This window comes from Colossoma macropomum, unplaced genomic scaffold (assembly GCF_904425465.1).
Source record: "Colossoma macropomum unplaced genomic scaffold, Colossoma_macropomum, whole genome shotgun sequence".
Lineage (NCBI taxonomy): Eukaryota > Metazoa > Chordata > Actinopteri > Characiformes > Serrasalmidae > Colossoma > Colossoma macropomum.
In genome coordinates, this window is record NW_023494809.1 from 1,097,995 (window position 1) to 1,123,370 (window position 25,376).

A 25,376-nucleotide genomic window follows, 5' to 3' on the forward strand; every position below is an offset into this window, starting at 1 on the left:
ACTACAATAATAATGCACTGAATAATGCGTTTAATGGTGATGATTTATTTTATTGAACTACACAGAATAAAGTGAATAACTGTGAGTCATTATTTTAATAATCAAATCGAAAACACAAACTGCTTTTTAATTGGAACTAATCTTTACGCTCTAATTTAAGCAAAAAAGATGTGCGATTAATCAACTACACAGAATAATGTGATTAATCTCGACCTAATATTGTTGAATTAACAAAATTAACTGCTTTTTAAATGGAAATATCTTCTTTAGGGTTGAATTGGTGCAAATATGACATGCGATCAATCACAGTTAACTACACAGAATATTGCGATTAATCGCGATTAAACTATTTTAGTCATTTGACAGTGGTGAGTAATTTAGATGCAGATATCTGACTCTGTTTAGTTTCCACATGATTCTTTGTTGTTGTTTGTTTCTCTTCCACTCGGCCTGCTGTAAATTCCACTTATTTGACAGCTATTGATCAGCTTGGTGCTATGATGAAAGCGTTTTGACTCCTGCAGCTCAAACCTCATAAAAGATGCAGAACCCACTGGTTATTTTTGATGTATCGTTGTCCAATCCATTCATATTTTTTCAGGGATTTTTCATCTCATTTGCTACCTGCTTTTCTATTGGTTTATTGTATTGTTCTGGTTTGATTATTTGGCTAAATAAGAAAGCTCTGCACTTCATTAACAAGAGTTTAGAGCACACTTACAAGCTTTCTGGTTCAGCATTTTCTGGTGGAGCCGCTGAAGAGTCTCAGAGGAGTTCGGACGAGGTGACTGAAACTTCAGAAGTGTTGTTGATTTATTACATTTACAACTTTTAACTGAGATTAATGAAGCTGAACCAGTTAAAAATGAAGATGGTTCTCGAGAGTGAAGATGGTCACAGAGCTGCTGACGAAGTCTTCAGCAGAGGGTCTCTGGGTGTCAAAGTCAGTGCAGAGGAACCATCTGAGAAACATGAAATATCCACAGATACTTTTCCCATGGAAACATCTCTAGTCTAGTTTAGTTAAGGCTTTTCTAGGCCCTGATCTGAAGCAATCTGGAGCACTTTAACTCTTAGACGTCTAGATGTGTTCCTGTCATCTTGCTACATTACTGAATTTTTTTTTACATAATTACTTACATAAATATACACCGATCAGCCATAACATTATGACCATTATGTCCTTGTTTCTATGCTCATTGTCCATTTTATCAGCTCCACTTACTATATAGGTGCACTTTGTAGTTCTACAGTTACAGACTGTAGTCCATTTGTTTCTCTGTGTACTTTGTTAGCCCCCTTTTACCCTGTTCTTCAGTGGTCAGGACCCCCAAGGCCCTCACAGAGCAGGTACTATTTGGGTGGTGGGTCATTCTCAGCACTGCAGTAACACTGACGTGGTGATGGTGTGTTAGTGTGTGTTGCGCTGGTCTGAGTGGATCAGACACAGCAGCGCTGCTGACACGAACTAACACAAAATCAAATACAGCAGTTCGAGGATCGACTGGCATAAGAGGAGCGACATTAAACGTTTAAAATGAGCCATCTTCAAAATATTACAAAAACAGTTCAGTTCTTGGAGAGAAAAAGGAAACATGCCAGCCTTCTCTCTTCGGTTCCTGTACATTCTGGTTTGGACACTGCCACCTAGTGGACACGCACAACAGAAGTATAAACCTTTAGTCTGTAATCCGTTGCGGTCAGTAAATATACCCACTTCCAGCACCTCACACTCCTTTCTGGTTTAAGCCACGCCCACATTCAGTTTGTAATTTTAAAAGGATTCAAAAAAGTATTGCTCAGGAATTTGTTTACAAATTAAGATATTGGTACTGTTATTCTACAGTATCTATTCAATAAATTCAGGGTGGTCTCAGTGCTGCACACACATACAGCCTCCTAAACTCAGGCCCAGTAAAGGTCCAGTCATATCATTAGCCCCCTTTTGTTTTTTTTTCTTCCCGAGACTGTGAGAGAGAGACTTTAGCACAGTGTGAAATTTCAGATTAATTATTCCTCCAGGCCCGTAAACAAAGCGTTGTTGTTGTTTACTTTGCTGGTAAGTCAGAAATATCAAATATTCCTTTATAAATGTCGCTCCTGAGCTGCCACACGGTAAACAACTCATTTTTCGGAAAACACCGCATGAGGTTTTGTGTAGCGAACATGTCACAGACTTTTCCATCCAGCTGTCCTTTCTCCTGAGCTCCGGCTCCGACTCGCCGGTTACCATGGTTACCCCGGAGCGGCTCACGGCCGAGAGTAACAGTGTGACTGTAGAAGCGGCTGCTTTTTACTAACGCTGCAACCATCAGTCGACAGAGTCAATTAGTCATCACCAATGTGAGTTATGCAGAAACTCACACAGTTTACATAAAAAACAGGTTGCCAGATTGTTTCAAAAGGCCCATTTCCTAACTTTTCTTGTCCACCCATGATGATCCTGCATGATCATTTTCCAACCTCTCTTTATCCCCAACAATTAAACGGGCTGCTTTTGTTACTGTGCCTTTTAAACGGATATATGTAAATGAGCTCTGTTCTGATTGGCTGCCTTGTGCCTCATTCAAAAAGCAGGCTGAAGTACTTCTTATGACTTCTGAATGAACGAATAACTTAAACAATGTTTACATAATACATAACTGTTTCTAGCCAAAGAAAAACCTAAATGCATAAAAATTGGCCAAGACTGTTAAAAGTTAGGATCTCTTCCATTAATACTAGAGCACAGAGCATTTACAACGAACGTGACATCAGTAATCAACTGTGTATTCCAGGGTTTCAGTCACGTGATTTTTGTGCTGTGGCCACCACATTTGGAACTGAATTTCTGGCTTTGCTGCTCCAAATGTAACTAGACGTAAACGATGGCTAAAATTACTCTCCTTACTTTGGAAGAGAAAAAACGTTCCTCTACAAAGTCGATAAAATAGTCTGTGATTCTTATACAGTTTCCCCCTGAACTCCTGGTCCCACTTAAACTGGCAGAAAAGCTACCAAATTTTCCTTACATTTATATTGATCTCATACTCAGCCCCTCTCCCTGTTCTGGAGTCTCTCAAAGCATTTAAAAACACAGAAGCCCACCGGCTCTTCACGTCAGGGTGGGTAAAGAATCCCAGGTGTTGCATAGAAGAGAAAACTCTCCATCATCATAAGAGGGTAACAACATCAGCTAATCAACACAGATGTGATCAATGCTGGCCTTTAGATAACTTTAGCTGATGTTAACAGCTGAGAGATGAACAGTCGTCCCCCTAACGGAGCTGCAGACAGCCGGTATAACTTTACTCTCTGTTTCTGGAGATTTAAATGAGGTTTGAATGGAGAAACATAAGCGTTAAATATCAGACTGAATGTCGTGGGTCTGAAAACGACGTCGTGTTCTGCAAGTTTGCTAGTGCAGTTAGTTCAGAGTTCAGCTCCAGTCCTGAAACCCCTGCACTGCATAACTGTGGTTTCCTGGTTAAAATACCTGATATTATTAGCTAATTAATCCCTTCTTGAGCTGAACGAGGTGAACAGCAGAGAAACACTAAACTATACAGTGCAGGGGCTCCAAACCTGGAGTGAAAACACTGAATTAAAGCTTCTGTCACGTCTTGCAGGTCACTCATTCACAAAGCACAGCAAGAATACTTGTGCCCTTAAAGGCAGAGTGAATATAAAAGAGCATCACTTTATGATGTAAGCATTAAATGACCTACCAGTTCTACACCATACAGTACTAAACAATAATATATAGTAAGGTTCTGATCACCTTGTGTGAAGTTTATATGATATGACTGGTTATATGGAAGGTAGGCCTAATTATGTGTCAGCTGCGCAACTAAGCATTTCTAAATCCACTGTTTCATTTAAAAAGCACTCTATAATGTTCATATGATCCACACAGTCATTCTGACAGACTGTAATACACTACAGGAAGTGTAGGGGGCGATATGGCTTCTACTGCAGTGTTCTACACCCCTCTCTGAACTGAAAGAATGAACAATAAAGATGTTAATCAGCGACGCTGCCGATCGCAGATGTGGTCACAGGTGTGAAATTATATGCAAAAGCAGAATCCGGCAGACAGGTGCATGTTACGCAAACGGTTATGAAATTTTACATAACAATCAGTCAGCATTACACAGATTAGACTACAGCGCTCCTAACTCAGAAGAAATAAATAAACCAATAAATAAGAGAGAGGGAGAGAGAGACAGGAGAGAAAGATAGAGGAGGAAGAGAGTGTGTGTGTGTGTGTGTGTGTGTGTGTGTGTGTATGTGTGTGTGTGTGTGTGTGAGAGAGAGAGAGAGAGACATTATTACTTCATTTCACAGTTAATCAGATACACAGCCTCTCACAGTTAAAGACAAACACCAAGGCAGAGAGAGAGAGAGAGAGAGAGAGAGAGAGAGAGAGAGAGAGAGAGAGAGAGAAAGAGACAAAAAGTAAATAGATAAGAGAAACACAGAATGGAAATTAAATTAAAACTAAATGGAAATAGTGAAAGAGAGAAAGAAGAGAAAGAGAGAGAGAAAGACAAAAAGTAGATGCGAGGAAGAAAAAGAGAGAAAAGATAGGGAGAGAGAGACATAAAGAAGAGAAAGAGAGAGAGAAAGAAGGCAGAGAGAATGAGAAACACAGAAAGACAAAAAGTGAGACAGAGAAAGAGAGAGAGGAGAGAGAGAGAAGAGAGTGAAAGAAGAGAGAAAAAAGACAAAAAGGAAGTATATACGACAAAGGAAAGGAGAGACAGAAAGAAGGGAGAAAGGAGAGAGAATGAAGAGAAGAAAAAGAGAGAGAGAAAAGAGACAGAACAAGACAGTAAGAGAAAAGAGAAACAGAGAAGAACGAGTGAGAGGAAGACAAGAAGTAGACATGAGGAAGAAGCAGAAGAGAAAAGATAGAGATAGACAGAAAGAAGAGAAAGTGAGAGAGAAAGAAGAGCGAGGGTAGAGAAAGAGAGAGGACAGAGAGACAGAAAGACAGTAAGCAAGACAGAGAGAGAAAAAGAAGAAAAGAAGAGCAAGAAAGAGACAAAGAAAGACACAAAGTAAGACAGAGAGACTGTGATGCGTCGCTCATTCTCTCTTAAACTGCTCTCATTTGCGATCTTCCAACCTGAAACGTGTAAAGAGTAAAAATCTGCTCTGACGCCTCGTCGCTGGACTAGAACAGCTCCAGTAATGACCCCGTCAGCAGGGGGCCTGGACGCGTTCCCTAAAGGTCAACCGAGGACCACAGAAATATCGCTCGGTGTGTTTAGCCGGCCTTGGAGACGAGCCCAGAAATGAGGATTTAGGTCCAATGCAAAAGAGACACATCTCAAACGCAGGAGCACTTCACTATCCCTTGTAAGGTCAGTCGCCTTACAGTAGTTCAGTCAGGCGATTCTGTGGGCAGCGGCTGAAGGACACTCTTCCTCTGAAGAGCTCAATGTATTGTGTAGCAAGAGAAAACATGTCTAATAAACTTGATCACATCACAGTATTAAAAAACCTCAGCTAAGGCCTTGGCTGCCTCTACCTCAACTCAAATAAGGAAGAAAATATAATATTTCCAATATTGGCTTCTACTGTTTCATTTAAAAAGAGCTCTATAATGTTCATATGATCCACACAGTCATTCTGACAGACTGTAATACACTACAGGAAGTGTAGGGGGCGATATGGCTTCTACTGTTTCATTTAAAAAGCCTCTATAATGTTCATATGATCCACACAGTCGTTCTGACAGACTGTAATACACTACAGGAAGTGCAGGGGGCGATATGACTTCTACTGTTTCATTTAAAAAGCTCTATAATGTTCATATGAGCCACACAGTCACTCTGACAGACTGTAATACACTACAGGAAGTGTAGGGGGCGATACGGCTTCTATTGTTTCATTTAAAAAGCGCTCTATAATGTTCATATGATCCACACAGTCACTCTGACAGACTGTAATACACTACAGGAAGTGTAGGGGGCGATATGGTTTCTACTACAGAAAGGCTTAAGCTTTGATTAGTCAGTGAATCGATCAGTCATTATCCGAATTATGGAGTAGTCCAGCATTTTGCGTCCTCAGTGTTGTACACTCCTCTCTGCTCCCACCGAACTGAAAGAATAAACAATTAACAAAGCAACGCTCCTGATCACAGATGTGACCAGTAAAACCTCAGCTGAGGCCTTGCCTGCCTTAATTTCCAATATTTTGCTGCACAATCTTAGCTTTTCATGGGATCCAGCGCTCCATCTTCAGCCATGCTTCATCCTGCTAATGTGGCTTGTGTTGATTTTTACTGTTTGATGCAGCGTTGCTAAAAGGAAGAGGGGAAAAGGTGGAATAATGCATTTTCCCTCTTTGCATAGAGGTCATAAGGTTATATCGCTGAACAGCGCTGAAAGCCTTAGCTTTGGTTAACCTGCCCTTAGCATGTCTGTTCTCACGAGCAGCCCCGAGAAAGTGACCTCTGAGTGTACAAGAGGTCAACGTTTCACAGCGAATCAGTCATTTTGTACTGGTAAAATAAAGGTCTCTGATCCTGAGTCCAGCACTGACATACAAAGTTGTGTTTTGTATTCTGTGGTGGAGGCCTGGAAAAAAAGAATATGTAAATAGAACAGATGGAAAAGAGCAGACTGGTGAAGAAAAATGAAGAATACAATGTCAAGAAAGGAAAACTTATGGATATTTGCTTTAGCTGTCAGGATCTTTGTGATTTTTGTTTGGATCTTTGTGCTCGCTCTTGAGATAGGATCTAGGATAGCTGTGCAGAACTTTGGACTAGTTGTGTGGATCTTTGTGCTGGATATCCAGGATACCTTTGTGCTAGATTTCCAGGATAGCTGTGCAAAACCTTGGGCTTGTTGTCTAGATCTTTGTGCTGGATACCTTGGATAGCTGTGCAGATCTTTGGGCTAGCTGTCTGGGTTGTTGTGCTAGGTCTGAGAATTTTGTGGCTAGATGTCTAAATCTTTGAACTAGCTCTGTTGATATCTACTTTTTGCATTAGCTGTGTGGATGTTTGGACTAGATCTCTGGATCTCTAGGATGGCTATGCAGATGCAGATCTTTTGGATAGCTTTGTGGATTTCTAGGATAGACGGCAGCTCTACATGCACCACTGATAGACCCTTGGATGTGTTGTGTCTTTGCACTAGCTGTTACATTAGCTATGTAGTTCTTTGCGTTAGCTGTGTGGATCTTTACATTAGCTGTGGAGCTCTTTGCGTTAGCTGTGTGGATCTTTGCGTTAGCTGTGTAGCTCTTTGCGTTAGCTGTGTGGATCTTTACATTAGCTGTGTAGCTCTTTGCGTTAGCTGTGTGGATCTTTACATTAGCTGTGTAGCTCTTTGCGTTAGCTGTGTGGATCTTTACATTAGCTGTGTAGATCTTTGCGTTAGCTGTGTAGCTCTTTGCGTTAGCTGTGCAGCTCTTTGCGTTAGCTGTGTGGATCTTTACATTAGCTGTGTTGCTCTTTGCGTTAGCTGTGTAGATCTTTGCGTTATCAATGTAGCTCTTTGCGTTAGCTGTGTTGCTCTTTGCACTAGTTGTGTGCCGCTTTTTGCGTTAGCTGTGTAGCTCTTTGTGTTAGCTGTGTTGCTCTTTGCGTTAGCTGTGTTGCTCTTTGCACTAGTTGTGTGCCGCTTTTTGCGTTAGCTGTGTAGCTCTTTGCGTTAGCTGCGTAGATCTTTGCGTTATCTATGTTGCTCTTTGCGTTAGCTGTGTTGCTCTTTGCATTAGCTGTGTAGCTTTTTGCGTTAGCTGTGTTGCTCTTTGCGTTAGCTGTGTTGTTCTTTGCACTAGTTGTGTGCCGCTTTTTGCGTTAGCTGTGTAGCTCTTTGCGTTAGCTGTGTAGCTCTTTGCGTTAGCTGTGTAGCTCTTTGCATTAGCTGTGTTGCTGTTTGCACTAGCTGTGTGCCGCTTTTTGCGTTAGTTGTGTGGATCATCGGTCTGGCTATGTGAATCTCTGGGCTCGCTCTGTGGGTTTTGGAAAAACCAGATTGAGCCTTATTGACTTTGGCATCCTAAAACAATACCTCTCCTCCTGGTCTGGTGGGCCCAAAGCATCAATTGTCTAAAGCAGAGGGAAAGAAAAATGCAATTTCTTTAGACTATACTCTTTCAATTAAGTTTTGCTGTGATCCCTGACAACCCTTTGAGCTACAATAGCACAGGGGGCAGAGAGGAGAGAAATAGGAACGGAGTTAGAAAGAGAGAGGTTGGGAGGGAGCGAACTGAGAGCGAGACAGGGAAAGTGAGAGAGAACCTGAGAGAGGAGAAAGAGTTGGAGCGAAAGAAAGAGATAGCGAGAAAGAAAGAAGTGTGTGGTATCCCTCCCTGCAGGCTATATCACTTCCTCGGCCATCATGGAGCTCAGCAGTAGTCTGTGCCCTCTGGGACTTCTATTTAATCACTTTCCTCCCTCCATATATTCAACCTTTACCTTTGAAAAGTAAAGCCAGCAGAGCAAACTCGCCTCTAGCCCAACACATGCTGGAACTGCGAAAAGACAGACAGTGCTGCGCTACCTATGTGCCTGAAACTGCATTTTACTGTTACGCTAACTATCTGTGTCTGAAACTTCTAGTATGCCAGGTTCCTAAAACTGTTTTTCTAACATGCTAACTGAGTATCTGACTCTATTTTTAGGCAATAACATTTTGCCTGAAATTGTATTTTTGTTATGCTATGTGTCTATAATTTTCAGTATGCTAACCATGTTCCTAAAACTATTCTTTAGCCTGCTAAGTATGTACCTAAAACTGTATTTTTCTAGGACGCTAAACCATGTTCCTAAAACTGTTTTTTCTGGCATGCTAAAAGTGTACACCAAAATATTTTTTTTCCTAGGACGTTAACCACGTTCCTACAACTGTTTGTCTAGCCTGCTATCTGCGTACCAGAAACTATATTTTTCAGGTAGGCTAACCATGTTCCTAAAACTGTTTTGTTCATTTACATTAATTATTTGTTGGACTATTTTGTAGTACATTAAACATGTGCCTAAAACTGCACTTTTTAAATATGCTATGTTCTAAAACTGCATTTTCCTAGCAGACTATCCACGTTTCTAAAATTAATTTTTTTCTTGTATATTAAAGGTGTTCCTAAAATTGTATTTTTCTAGTAGGCTAAACTGTTAGCACCACAGACAGAAACTTTGTTCCTGACGCTAACTGATGTCCATCAATTTATTTTTTACATTTTTCACAGAAGATTCACGTCTATGTGTACCACAGAACATTCCAGAGCAACATTAGAAATATGGAGATTTTGACCATTGCGGCTACCCTTGATCCATCTGACCAGCCATGTGTTTCAGTTTTTTTTATATGAAAAAAACAAACAAACAAATAAAAATGTAGGGAAGAAATGAAAAGAAAAGTCATTGTTGCCTCCTCACAATCTCCTGCCATCTTCCCACTGTGAGAACAGAGAGATATGTGAGGAAAGAAGGATAGAGGGAGCAGTGAGAGCAGACAGGCAGGAGGAATGAGTGAGTCGGACAGTGTGAGAGAAATACAAATACGCTGTGACAGCAGCCAGATTTACATGCAGCTGTCGAATTACGTTCAGTCGAATTACACATACACGTTCGTTTTGATCAGCTCTGTATAAGAGAATAAAAGTCTCTATGTCACGTTCTAAAAACAATCCTGAGAAATGCGGATCTGATTTACAGAGAAATCTTTAATGTTACGAAGCTTCTCGTTTGTGTTTTTGTTCAATTTGATGACAGTATTTTACATGAATTCATCTTTTTTGATAATATAATGACACTTTTAATTGTCTTTGTTAGTCCACTGGACACTTCAGCCTTCTGTCATGTTTTGTGGCTATGGCCACAATAAAGGAAACACTTGAGCAGGCACATGACTATTGTGTTTGCATTTATGTTACATATTTGCATTTTAATCATAACTGTAAAAAATCTATCCACCCAAACAAGCAAATTTTTATGTAAATTCTGGAAATTTTTTTCTATATTTACTCTTTTCATCTTCTAAAATTTGCCCAAAAATCCACAGAAATGCATAAAAACTTTTGTGATGACAGTGAGTTGTGGATGAGCAGCTGCTGTGGCTCACAAATAACTAGTTACATGTACATACTTAAAAATGAAGGTTCTTCAAGGGTTCTTAAAGTAAAGATAATGGTTCTATATAGAACCATGAACAAAGAACCCTTTGCAGGATCAAAGGCAGTGTAACAATAGAAAAACCCTTTTTGGTGCTACATAGAACCCTTTTCAAAAAGGTTCTATATAGAACCATCCACAGCACATTTTCCATCAGTCTGAAGAACCCTTTCATGATGCAAAGAATCCTTTAATCATGCAAAGTGTTCGTGGTTCTATATAGAACCGTTTTCTATACTAAAGAACACTTTAAGAACCATCATTTTAAGCACATACTTAAGTAACATTAAGATGGTTGGGTACTCAAGTTCCACTTTAGGTCTTTACTTCCTAACTGCCTTTTCTTGATCTAATGTCTTTGTGCTGGTGCTGTTGGCCTGCATTGCTATTGCTGACACCTCACTTTGGAGCTTCAACCTATGATTTTAGACAAAAAGGATCCAAAAACAGAAGAACAGAAACTTAACAAACCTTAGTTCCTATACTGATAGATGCTGGACGGACTAAGAAGTTCCACTGCAGTTCTTTCTGAGACTTCAGTTGAATAAAATAGAAGTAGACAAAACACTTGTAGTTGTTATGTCTGCTTCTACTTCATTCAACAACACTTGCACTTCAGTATGTGTTGAGGCTCCCCTACTCACGTCTTGCTGAAAGAAAATTGAGTGCTCTACAGTAGCTCATTTGACAGGGATGTGTCTGTCTTATTTTGGCTGGATGCCCCTGAGGCAGGGCTTACCCAGACCAGCCTGGGCCCTGTAGAGGCCAAGATAATTACAGCACTGTCCTGCAGGAGATACTGACACTCACAGCTTTCCACAGGCAATAACACCAGCTTGAATTTGGCTCAGATTTCTAAAATTCAAGGTTCATATGAACATTATAGAGTGCTTTTTAAATGAAACAGTAGAAGCCATATCGCCCCCTACACTTCCTGTAGTGTATTACAGTCTGTCAGAGTGACTGTGTGGATCATATGAACATTATAGAGAGTTTTTTAAATGAAACAGTAGAAGCCACATCGCCCCCTACGCTTCCTCTAGAGTATTACAGTCTGTCAGAGTGACTGTGTGGATCATATGAACATTATAGAGAGCTTTTTAAATGAAACAGTAGAAGCCATATCGCCCCCTACACTTCCTGTAGTGTATTACAGTCTGTCAGAATGACTGTGTGGATCATATGAACATTACAGAGCATTTTAGCGAATTATCCTTCAAGCACTTTAATTGCTTAAAAATAGTTTCACTCACATTTTTCCAAAAAAGTGACAAATAAGTCCCTTTATCAACTTCAAATGCCAAAATTCTAAAGTGTTTTCCCCCTTGATCAATTTCAGCTACAGTAAAGATCTACAGCCGCCCATCAATACCATTAGAGCCAACAGCCAGTGAAGGACAAACGAAGGTAATTTAACAATGTGAGTTAACAAAGTGCATCAATGTGAGTGTAGACATTCAATGGACAAAGGGCATGTGTTCATCCAGGGCCCTAAGAGGCCTTGAACCATGTATCCTGCTCATTTATCCCGGCTGAACATCATCCCCAAGGGAACCTTTCCAAATCCTTCCACCTGCAGCAACGAGCTGCTGGAAAGACAAACCATTACAGTAATTGTGTTACATTTCAGGAAGACAGGCCAGTTCCCAGACCAGAGTAAGTGACCTGTGAGAGAGGAATGATGGTGCAGACACGGAGAATAATGACCCTCAGTGTAGCAAAGGTCAGCTGCGGATCTATTAATTTACCTACAATTGGGAAAATGCAAAAAAAAGCTAGCTTAAATTAGCATACAGCACCAGCCACGCAGCAATCTCGCTGTTCGAGAAATCAGTATTCCATCTACTTCCATAAAGTAATGGAATTATTGCCAGTTTTTCACAAAGATGCCCATTTGTAGAGCACGGAGGGCCGACTTTAATCTATTGTCATTCCCCAGGCTGCAAATCTGTACTACTATTCATTATTTAGCTCATAATTGATTGCAGCATCGCAGCCTTCCAACCCCGAGTGCAATTAATGCGCTACTTTTATGTACCTAATTAATGGCCAATTCGGCTATGAAGAAACACACACACACACACACACACACACACACACCCACACACACTTTATGCTGTATATAAATGAAAGTGGGCGAGTGTTTTCTGCTGTGGTTTGATGCCGGTGCCCCATACAGCTATGCGTTATTAATCAGATTCTCGACGGACAGCACCAGGGGAACAGCTAATACGATGTTAAAACACTTTTCTAACAGCACTAACACACTGACACAACTACTATAGCACTATACTACTATAACAATAATTAATAATAGATACTGAATAAGTTATAATGTATTCTGAATAATTCATGGTAGATAATGAATAATTCATAGAATATTTCATAGTAGATACATAATGATACATAGTAGTTGTATCATTGTAGTAGATATAGAATGACATTGTGTGTGTGTGTGTGTGTGTGTGTATATATATATATATATATATATATATATATATATGTATATATGAATAATTCATAACAGTTCATGAGTAATTTACAGTACACTCTTAAAAAAGATGTTTTTAAGGGTTCTGTAGGAAAGAAAATGGTTCTATGTAGAACCATGAACACACAAAGGGTTCCTTGAGTGTTCATGGTTCTATATAGAACCATTTTGCTGTTTTTGCATCATGTTCTTCATACTGATGGAAAATGTGCTGTAGATGGTTCTACATATAACCATTTTGAAAAGGGTTCTATATAGCACCCAAAAGTGTTCTTCCATTGTTACAATGTCAAGCTTGTAACAACAGAAGAACCATCTGGGGTCATTGAAGACTCCAATGATTAAAGGGTTCTTTGTATCATGAAAAGAGTTCTTCAAATTGATAGAAAACGGTTCGGTACCCAAAGGGTTCTTCTATTGTGTCAAGCTTGACATCATAACAATAATAGAACCCTTTTGGGTACTATATAGAACTCAAAAAGGTTATATATAGAACTATCTACAGCACATTTTCCATCATTCTGAAGAACGCTTTCATAATGCTAGAACAGCAAAATGGTTCTATATGGAGCCATGAACACTCAAAAGATTAAAGGGTGCTTTGCATAATGAAAGGGTTCTTTGGATTGATGGAAATTTTCCATAAATGTACAATAGATGGTTCTTTATCCAACCTTTTGGTAAAGGTTTCTATATAGCACCCAAAGGGTTCTTCTATTGTTACAAGCTTGACATCGTAAAAGTAGAAGAACCCTTTGGGTGCTATATAGAACCCTTTTCAAAAAGGTTCTACGTAGAACCCTCTACAGCACATTTTCCATCAATCTGAAGAACCTTTTCATGATACAAAGAACCCTCATTTGAGTCTTCATGGCTCCATATAGAACCATTTCTTTACTAAAGAACCACCATGTATTTTAAGAGTGGAGACACTAAATAATTCATAGTGGATCCAGAATAATGTCTTGCATTTGCTGAATAATTCAAAGTAAATATGAAGTAATTTAAAGTAGATAGTGAAGCAGATATGGTTTGTTCCATTGTTCCCTTTGAGCAGCATGTCTGTGTGCGTCCACTTCTTTATTCACGCCACTGACCGCTGCCTCTCGGAGGAGCAGACATCTCCCACGTAGCTCAGAATAGTTCAGAATAAGCGGCAGCAGCTCGTAGTTTCCCTCTGTGGTCGTGCAGAGCACAAAGTCTTTTTGTGCCTTGAAGATGAAAACAAGATAGTATCAAATTTATTTCTCTTTCTCTGCTCCCCGTGAAGTTTATCTCTGCAGTATCACAGTCGGGTCTGGCCCACAATAAAAAAGAGCCATGTTTGGGGCTTGTGTTGTTTGAACACCTGCTTCTTCTTTCCTCGGAAAAAAAGACTACAGTTCACTTAAAACAGCAGCAGCAGGTGTAAAGGGCAGAACGAGTGGATATTTCTAATGAAGTGGTTAAGCCTGTTTGGCAGATGCTGCATTATCACAGAAAGCAGGAAAGGCTCTGCGGTGAGCAGGTGGAATTCTCTAGAAAACAATACGAGAGCTGAAATGTGATTCTGGCTGAACGTTGACTGTGAGGCAGGCCCTCTCATCAGTGTCTGACCTCACAAATGCTCTTTGGACTGAATGGGCACACATTCCCATAGAAACACTGTCAAACCTCATGGAAAGCTTCCAAGAAGAGTGGAAGCTGTTTAGCTGCAAAAGGGCAGCCAACTCCATATTAATGCCTATAGTTGTAGAATGGGATGTCCGAGAAGCTCATATAGGTCTCATGGTGTCCACATGCCATATAGTGTATTTTCAGTCATTTAGAGCTTTGATATAGTGGTAAATATAAAAGAATATGGGGAGGAAATGGCACATTATCTCCAGTTCACTGTTAGCCTACATTCTAAACTCAAACCACAGGGGGCGCTCTGACCACTTTCCGTCCTGATCATGGAGGAGTGACGAGGTGGCATTTGCTGCCCTCTTTGTTTGTGTGGTTTGTGCTCCACACTGTGAAACTGCACCGAAACCTAAATGTCAGTGCATTGCTCATGGCAGTTGGGTTCATCGACACCACGAACAGCATGACCGGCTGACCTGTACCCACCCCCACTCCCCCCATCTCTCTTACACACACAAATCAGTCAAAAACACACTTGTCCAGGGAGCAAATTGATCGCGAGCGCGTGCCTGAGAGATCGATCGCTCTGCCGAGGTCTAAAGCACTGGCCTTTTACCCATAAACATGGTTCTTTCCTCATGGGGCCCATCAAAAAGGGTTTTTATGGCCCTCCTTTCTAATCATGAGATATAGCCATAATAAACCATGCAACCGGACCTGCTTTCAGCTTCCAAATCCTCATATCCAATGGCTTTTCTCTAGAGCCTGAATAATATATCAGGTGGCTGGTAATATCAGCCGATCCTGGCAACCTGTGGTTTCACTGTAATCAGCGAAAATGTCACTGATAACACAGCAAAAATTAGCAACAGTCCTGGAGAGCAGGATTGCTATAATTCAAACTAGCAATCTGTTGATGGAAGAGTGAAACCTTACCCAGCGTGAACACTGCCAGCGATAAAATCACTCAGCGTCGCTTGGGCAGCCTTCAGCTGGTGGACGTTTCGAAGCAAGAGCAGGCAGACAGAAAGTTCGACAGCGTTGCATGGTCATGCAAACTACATTTTTAATAGCATGGGAGCCGGTATAACCCAGCGCTTAGCCAACGTAAGCTATATTTATTAAATGACATTACAAGAAACAAAGTATTTAAAAGCAAATATCAAAATTAAGAAAACCAATTCATAATTTCACTTCTCAGCTTTTGCTTTTTTTATTGACATTCAATCTGAGCAGAAATGCTAGTATCCTAAACTGTTTTGCTCACATGATCACAAGTGACCTGTTTCAGAAAAGCAGATTCTACATGCATTTCAATATCCATTAAACAAAATAACGGCTTATAACGTAAGCTTGGTTCCCGATGAGGCTATGCTAAGCTATTACTTCGCCAGACTTTCATTGTTATGGCTACCACTGCAAAATTAGAAGACACTTTCATGTACCTCACCTTGTTTTTCTTGAGATCCCAATATATAAACACAGACTTCATACAGCCAAGTAAACTCACACAACGCTGCGATCAGCTCCTCCTGCATTTTCACACAAATGCAGAGCAACAAATCTTCAGTGGGAACCAAGGTCAGCATAGTGTTTTCCACATGAAATTTTCTAATTGGTTATCGCCGCCTCATGTCACTGTCAACTGAGCCGAACTTCCTTGCAGCACTCTGATCACTCGCTTTGCATCGCGTTTGAAATGAATGACTTACGGTACAACACACATAACAAAATCCCAGAGCCCCTCCCCCACTGTATATGTAGTGTGAATGTGATAGTTTGAAACTGTAATGCGAGGCTAGCTGGCTACAGCTGCTACACCAGGCATGTCAAACTGGGGACCTTCCAGGCCAAAATGCTGCAAGGATCAGTGTTTACTGTCATCTAACGCTCTGAATTCAGTTCATGAAGGCCTTGCTAATTCACTGATGAGCTGAATCAGATTTACTGAAGTCTGCAGTGTTTTGGCCCGCGAGGACTGGAGCCTGACACATGTGTGCTAGACTGTTAGCAGTTAGCAACCAAAGCTAAATGGTTAGCCACATACTCTCGCTTTATAAAGTGTTATGCATGTAATTATAACTACTTAAGAGCAATTATACACTTTTACGTAAGTGTGTGCTATTATAAGGCATCATGTATGCCATAAAACATAATGCATTATGAATACAGGATTTATAGGAAGTGTTGCCTGAGCAATATTTATACTATTTAAGACTCTAAGTTTCTGCTGTTTATTTTAGTTTAAGTGGTGTGACAACTGAAAACGCACATATATATTTGTTTAACTTAAACTATTTGGGTATAAAATTTTAAAAATTATCAGTTTTTCTGGTCTCGCAGTGCAGCTCATTTCTAAAAACTATACAATACAACTATTTTTTCTCCTACAGAGTTTTCTGTTTTCCTCTGGACGCTCCAATAAAAACAGTAACTAAAACAAAAACAAGCCACCTCCAGCTGGCCTTACTCTGTATTTAGCAGGTGGTCGAAAAAAGCAAAAGCTACAGAGCGAGCGAGCAGCTGTCCGCTGAAGCCAAGTGTCCAATTAGCGCTCTGGAGGAAAAAAGAAAGAAAAAACAGTGAAAGAGGCTCTAAAAGAGCTGCAAGCAGGACAACTGAGGACAGTCTCAACCTCCTCAACCTCAGCATTTAACAGCAGCTTCGATGCGCAGCTTGCTAACTATAGCAGCTAATAAAAGCACACTCTTAAACGCTCTCATGAGATGTAAAGAGACGAGGCAGTCTTTGTTCACATAATTACATAGAAAGAAAACTAGAAGAAAGAGAGAAGAGGCTTCTGCACATGCTTTCTACTGCTACATCGCTCTGAACAGCCACAAGGCCGTAAACAAGGTCAGCACGTTCATGTTAATATAGCCGCAATGCTAAAACAGGAAGCTAACCAGTGATTAGCCCATTTCACAGGAGCTAAAAATGCAGCTTCCGCCTGGTTTGGAGGTCCATCAGATGAACTGCGCATTTCTGCAGTAATGTGGATGGAATGGATTTTGATAGAAATGTGAAATTATGAAATTTTTATTTTTTATTTTTTTATTATTTTTATTTTTATTATTACAATTTATGAAATTGGAAACTTCGTCTTGGTTTTCGTCTTTGTAGGTAAGCAAGTCAACATTAATAAAATTGTTTTCATTGTATTTAAACGTTATTGTTGGATAAGTCCCCTGGACAAAAAAGCACCTTAGGATTCATAGATTGAGAAAACGTGGTACAGTCCAGTGAATGTCTCATTCGATGTGTGGAAATTGGGTCGCAAAACAGATGTTAATGATTGGCAAAATGGAGTGATTGCATTTGGGTGCCAAAGGCCACAGTGTGAAGGAAGTAGCTAAATTTGCAGGTGTATTGAAGCATACGGTCATACGGGTCGACCAGCAGTGGTAATAATCCCAGTCTACAGGAAATTCTCATCAGAATTATGGCCGAAAGTCGAAAATGACAGACAGGGACCACCAGTGTGTTTGACGGCTTGCGAATAAAAACTGCTTAGCAGCAGTTTGGTAGTATCGTGTGATAAGAGCCCCAACCTCACAGGTGGAACTGGATATGACTAAATTAGGAAGAAGTTGTCAAAAAATACAGACATTCAAATAGCAATAATATAATAACTAGCTAAACAAAAAGGCCTGAGCAGCTTTTACTCTTATTTTTCCACTTGAAACATTAAAGCAGTGACCAACGATGACCCCTGTATGTACTAGCTGTGAATGAAAAGTCTGTTTAAACTTGTGGTTACTGTATATTCAAATGCAGGCTGCTGGCTGCATACACTATAGTCAGGACTGACCATAACAAGTGTGTCTGTTGTGACGTTCAACAAGAAGATTATATGTTGGCCCTGGCCTTCATGGACGTCCTTCTTTTTCTGCGAAACCTCAAACCACAACCCCAGAGTCCAGCAGACTGTCGGACAGATTATGTCGGTGCACTCTGAGGAATATATTTTCTAAAAATAAAAACAGTTTAAGCTCTGGTGGGGCAGGAGATAAAAACGAATAAAAAACAACAACAAAAAACAAAACATCTCTAGCAAATGTACATGCAGAAGCCCTGGACTTGCCCTGCTCTTAAAGCCTTTATAATCCCTCAGCTGTAGATTACAGAGCTGCGTAAATGGATTCTGCCGTGTCGTATTGTTAACGGCAGGATTCCTTGATTGCACTGGCAGCTCGGAGAGGATCTAAACGCAGGGGCTTTACCCACGAGACTCCACACACACAACAGAGGCAGAGATACGACAGACAGGGCTTGGAATGTGAAGTTAACCCTTAGAAGTCGAACATATCGCTGTGTGGCGGGAGAAAGTAGGAGCTGCTGTGATTTTAGGGGCTTGTCAAATGTTTAAAAGGGCCTCGATTTGTGCATATCTGCTATTCTTAGATATGCCCAAATCATGATCCTCATATGTTTCATACCAAAATGCTCCGTTGTCTTCATCACTACTTTCCAAAACTGCTGCAGCAACTTCAGCAGCTGTAGACTCTCTCACATGCGTTTCTGATGTGGACTGAGTGAAGAATGAAGGGTTTCCGGCATGATGGATCAGTCCTTAGTGACTTCCTGTGTGTTCATAGGTCAGTTTCACACAGAATGTAGACGGACACACGAATTCACCAGTTCCACACGGCGAGAGGCAGATGACGTGTATCTCAGCCCCTCTTCATAGGCTCATAACTCCGGATGTGAGTCTCGTATGATCTCGTGATGAGATGGAACGAAAAGGGCGACTCTACAGATTCAGGAAGTATTTGAACTGGATTTCTGAGCTGGATTATTGCAACAATAGAGTGAACAGTGAATCTGACACATGGGCGGGTTTGTGGACTCCTGAGCCCTGTGTCAGATGTGTACAGACTAATCCGATTGAGGCCATTCGGAATACAGTTTCTATCCAATTAATCAAGGTGGGTAATCCTGCAAATCCGGCAAAATACTCTTCTGTCTGCAGGACTTATGCAAATTAATTGATCTCAACTAACTTTACGTAGTAATTAAAGATTTATCCAAGAAATAGTATGTGTTAATAGATTGCATTAGTCAGCGTAACAGATGAGTAAAGTAAACCCCAAAAAATTACGTGCAATTGTCACATTTAAGTGTAGCTGATGTACGCTAGCTCTAAAAACACAGCATTCCAGCCCACCCGGTTTCCCTCGCATCCCCAACTCCAAACCTGTAGATTAGGACAGTGCCCCTCCCAGCATGCCCTTCCCATTTTTGAGCACAGAGATGAGCAAGGAGTGAACTTTGCTGACAATAGTGGGATGCAGTTAGTCTTTAAAGCTGTGTGGGTGGGACAACACACATCAGGCTTTTGATTGGTGAGGACATGGCTTATGTAGCGTGACCCAAGATGAGGAGTGTTTGGTTTACGAAAGATAATTTTGGCCAAATAAATGGCCATTTACTGCGATTTGTTGTGTGTTGTGTGCACGCAAGAGTAAGAATACCCTTCTTAGAAAGAAAGCACAGATTTTGCTCCTATGTTTTGATTAATGACTTTTTATTTGCTCAAAATTCAAAAAACCCGTTGGCTGCTGATGCACTCTTCTCGCATGCATAATGACAGTGCTGGTTGTCGTACAGTAATTGATGCATTTCTAACAAAATTATCCGTTATGGTTACATGTAAAGAGATTTTTCTAAACACTCTCTTAACGCCACACAATAGCTGCTCTGTCTGTGTTGTGCAGCTGTAAAGACGCTGCGGGCCCTGACGCTGCCAGCCCGAAGGGAGCGATTGTTTTCTTTTCTACAATTTGTTCGCAGTCAGTGATTGTGGCCTGCAGCCAGTCAGGGACGGAACTGCTGTAATACTCTCCTGACGGCGCTCCGCCTGCACGCCGCTGTGCCTGATTTACGCCTGCCTCGTATCCACGGCTGCTGCGGGAAGCTCGTTTCTCAGCGCGTCCTTATCGGAGGCTACACAAATGCATGCAGCGCAACAACGGCTCTGATACATTTCCAGCTTTCAGGACAGAGGCGCACACACATACACAGCTTTGTTTTTGTGCAATGTTAGGACACGGGAGCAAACATATATACATGTGTTATACATATGCAAGTAATAACATGTTCCATATGTATTATGTATACAATACTGTGTAAAATTCAGAGACCACCCTTCATTTATTTAATTTCCAATTGGAAGTATAAGTCATTCATTTGAGAAAAACCTGGTAGACCCCAAAACTGCCCCCATCAGATAAACAGCACTTAAAGCTTTCATCTCTGAGAGAGAGGAGAAAATCAAGCTGCTTCAGATCTGAAAACATCCACAGGGGTTTCTGTCCATCCTTCCACTGTGAGAAGACGACTCAGCGCTGTGGGTCTGAAAGGATGTGTAGCTGATCAAGAAGAACCTCACTGAGAAAAGGAGACGGACACATCAAACAAAGAAGCTGAACGATGGACTGACCACCCCAGAGTCCAGACCTCAACACCACTGAATGTGTTTGATTACTTCAGAAAATGATCAACCAGCTTCTAAGACTGAACTTTGGAGGTGTGTCTGCAGATTCTTTGAGGAGCTGAAAGCGAGTAATAAAATGTCCTGTATTGTAAATATTGTTGTCAGGACAGAATCTCATTTTTGTGTTTTTTGATTTTTGTCGAATTTGACAACACCGGCTGACCTTTACATTGTGTGGACATTTCATGATGAATGGACCGAAAGAAATGCTTCAGAAGAAAAATTCTTTTTACATGAACTTCCTCTATAAGTTAAGAATGTTTTTGTTTTCTGCTGTAAGTTGATATTTTGGAGGTACGACAGTGACACTCTTTACATGTGACAGATGTGTGTCAGTGTGTCAGTGTGAACAGCAAAAACACACTGAATCTGACATTTTCAATTCAGATTTGAGACGTTTTCATATGTGGTACTGAAATCCGTTACATATCCGATACACGCCAATACAACTCAGTCTGAACAGACCGGAATTCATGAGACTTTTACGTCAATCCAGCTCCAAATTAATCATAATTTCTCGCTGCTGAGACTCAGGTTGATGTTTCTGTACAAAAAATTATTAGAAACGTATCCAAACCCTCCGTTTTCCTAAGAGATTTCGAGAGAAATGTCTAAATGCAGCCAAAGGAGAACGAGGCTGCAGCGTCAAAAAACAGTTAAAAGCCAGAAAGCAAAGTTTAAAGAATCCGAAGACACGAACCAAAGAAGCGACTGAGCCCTTTTTAAGGCGATCTCGAACACATTCTGGGTGATGAGCCCAGCTGTCAGTCAGTGAAGCTTCATGATGGCTCCTGTGATGCTGGTGAAAATGAAGCTGATCCTCCGGGAGTGACTGGTGTTCGTTGCCAGTCGTGATTGATTTACCTCTGGATGAGCCGCGTGAAGCTCTGTTCTTTTAAACATGTGGGTCAGTTTAGGAGCTGATCTGTTCAGACTGATGTCACATACAGATCACATTTAAAAGATAATCTGAACAGCCAAACTAAAAAAATCACATTTGGTGAGAAAATCAGATTTAGGCCACTTTTACCTGCTGTGTGAACATAGCCTAACACTATACCCCATATATATTATGTATTCAGTCAAATGGGAAAATTTGGATTTTAAGTTTTAGTTTTTTTTCCAATATTTTAAACTTAATAAAGAGGATATGTTAAATTATCTACACTTGGATAATCAACCAAACACGTCATTTGACCAGGGGGTGTTCAAACACACGACTGTATGTAAGTACCTACACATCCCTCTGGGTTTTGCTACAATGTTTTGCCCTGAATGTATATGAAAACAAGCACACAGTACACACAGAAACATGCACTGTAACGCATGTGACAGCATCCCCAAGCTGACAGATCACAGCAGTGCTCTAAGCTTTACTGATCCATCCGTCAGAGAAACGCAGACAACACTCTCAATCTGGAGAGAGACGGCGACACACACTCCAGACTACAAATCCAACTTCACACACACAGTTCCTCACTAAGTGGACGTCTCTGACACGTTCTCTCCTAACAGCCCCGCAGAGGACAGAGCCTCAGGGGTCATCAGCCACAGAACACTCCAATACCATACAAACACTTTCACGATCCAGAAGAGGCTACAGTCTCAGACCATCACGCAGAGCGATGGACATATACATCCACCCTGCGAAAATATCCAGCCAAGAGCGCCTCTGTGGTCAGAAACTGACCAACAGTAAATAGGGGTAGATAATAAATAGGTGCAGATAGTTTAGATTCTACATTGAACAACTGGCTCCACGATAAATGGTACAACAGGCTTAATGGTAAACAGTACCAATGGCTCAATGGTAAACAAAAACCTGACTCAGTTTTAAATTGTACAAAGTGGCTCAATGGTAAATGGTACAAATGGCTCAATGGTAAATGGTACAAATGGCTCAATGGTAAATGGTACAAATGGCTCATAGGTAAATGGTACAAATGGCTCAATGGTAAATGGTACAAACGGCTCATAGGTAAATGGTACAAATGGCTCAATGGTAAATGGTACAAACGGCTCATAGGTAAATGGTACAAATGGCTCAATGGTAAATGGTACAACTGGCTTAATGGTAAATTGTACAAATGGCTCAATGGTAAATGGTACAAACGGCTCATAGGTAAATGTTACAACTTCCTCAATGGTAAATGGTATGAATGGCTCAGTGGCAAATGGTACAAATGGTACAAATGACTTAATGGTAAATGGTGCAAATGGTACATATGGCTCAATAGTAAATGGCACAAATGGCTCAATGGTAAATGGTAATAGTGGCTCAATGGTAAATGGTACAAATGGCTCAATGGTAGGTGTAAATAAACAGTGCCGTAACAGATGATCTGCAGTCTGTAATTGTATACCAACAAATACAGTAGGTGTTTCTGATAAAATGGCCAGTATTAGCACAAACTAAGGTGTTTCTAATAAAGTGGCAATGTAAGCAGTGCACACTGCAGAAGCAGCTTTGGTATAAATGAGTAAAAAAGGTTATGAAAAACTCATCTTTGCTGGCAAATACCGCTATTTGGAGAAAATCTCTCCAAGACTGACTAGTTAAAATCTCACTGGTCAATAAAACTATTCATTATATTCATCTAAAGTACGCACATCATTTTAGGTCAATAAAGTCCTGTGTCGATGTGAAAGAGTATCCTCTTCCTGCAGGTCTCCTAGTGGCCATTTTTAATGAATAAAAACACTGTTAATGTTGAATCGTTTGCTCACCTATGAGGACAAAAAGGTAGTTCGCTTATGGTTTGAAAATCAAAAACAAGCACAAACTGCATTTTATGGCTACTTGCGAAAAGGGATGCATCTTGTCACCAACAGCTACAATTACTTTCCATGAACTTTACCCATTTGTCCAGCAGAATAAGTCTCATTTTGACACCATGTCCAGCACTAACATTTCCTAGTGGAAACACTGATGAATAAAGAGAGGTTTCACACCTATCTCTGGATCTTCTTCATCCTCTTGAGAAAAGTCAAGCACCACTGAAGCTCCTGATACTGAATGCTTATAAATCAAGAAGGCAGAAAGGCAGAGGCTGCTTCCTCCACAGAACATCTGGGTAACCATATGTGATAACTCCATTTACCTGCAATTGTGCATCAGTATGCATTATCCAGCCCCTCTCCAAAAGAGAGAAAGAAATAAAGAGCTGAATGCAGCTCCTCTGTGTGACAGCACTAAGCAATAAGCCATGCCTTTGAGTAAGGGTCACTGACCATCTGATGCACCGGTCACAATTTCTGTATCCTTACCAAAACAGAACAGTCTTCTTTGGTTCATGTTATCACACTGTGTAAAGACTCCATATTAAAATGTTTCGCTCCACTGGCCAGTTTGTGTCAACCTCTGGGACTGAGTGAATTTTAATTATTTGAATGGTGGTGTTTCGTGTTTGTTCTTTGAAAGTCAGTGGTTCAGCAACTGGCACAATCACGTAAAGGCACAGTAGTATGATGGTAAATGGTAAAACTGACTTAATGGTAAATGGTACAAATGGCTCAATGGTAAAGCAGCTGACTCCGCGGTAAATCCCACAAATTGCTTAATGGTAAAGCCAGTACTGCAGCAGCAAATAGTATCGCTGGCTCAATGGTAAATGGTGCAAATGGCTCAAGGGTAAAACAACTGACTCAATGGTAAAACAACTGACTCAAAGGTAAAACAACTGACTCAATGGTAAAACATTGGCATCAATTCTAAACGATACAACTGGCTCAACGGTAAATGGTACCAATGGTTCAACGGTAAAAAATCTGTCTCAATTCTAAATGGTACAACTGGCTTAAACGGTAAATAGTACAACTGGCTAAATGGTAAATGGTACAAATGGCTAAATGGTAAATGGTAAAACTGGCTCAATGGTAAATGGTACAAACGGCTCAAAGGTAAAGCGGCTGACTCAGCTGTAAATACCACAAGTGGCTTAATGGTAAAGCAAGTACTGCAGCAGAAAACAGTATCGCTGGCTCAATGCTAAATGGTGTAATTGGCTCAAGGGTAAAACAACTGACTCAATGGTAAAACAACTGACTTAATTGATAAATGGTACAAATGGCTCAATGGTAAAAAAAAAAAAACTTGGCTCAATTCTAAATGGTACAACTGGCTCAGTGGTAAATGGTACCAATGGCTCAATGGAAAAAAAAACTGGCTCAATTCTAAATGGTACAACTGGCTCAACAGTAAATGGTTCCAACAGTTCAATGGTAAAAATGGCTCAATTCTAAATGGTACAACTGGCTTAATGGTCAATGGTACAAATGGCTCAATGGCAAATGGTAGCAATGGCATAATGGTAAAACAACTGTCTTAATGGTAAATGGTACAGATGGCTTAATGGTAAAACACTTGCTCAATGGTAAATGGTACAAATGGCTTAATGGTAAAACACTGGCTCAGTGGGAAACAACTGGCCCAATGGTAAATGGCACAAATTGATCAATGGTTAACAATACAAATGGCTCAATGGCAAAACAGATGATTTAATGATAAATGGTACAGCTGGCTCAATGGCAAAGCAAGTAGCTCAGCGGCAAATGGTATATGTGGCTCAATGGTAAATGGTACAGCTGTCTCAATGGTAAAAACAGCTGTCTCAACAGCAAATGTTACAAATGACTCAACTGTATATGGTACAACTGGCTCAATAATA

The 25,376-nt window shown here is 40.6% G+C and overlaps 1 protein-coding gene across 2 annotated transcripts in view; it reads right to left on the reverse strand.

Moving 5' to 3' along the window:
- Positions 1 to 25,376, reverse strand: part of LOC118799029 (mannosyl-oligosaccharide 1,2-alpha-mannosidase IA) — a 321,766-nt gene that overhangs the window by 62,665 nt on the left and 233,725 nt on the right. The window lies entirely within an intron of this gene.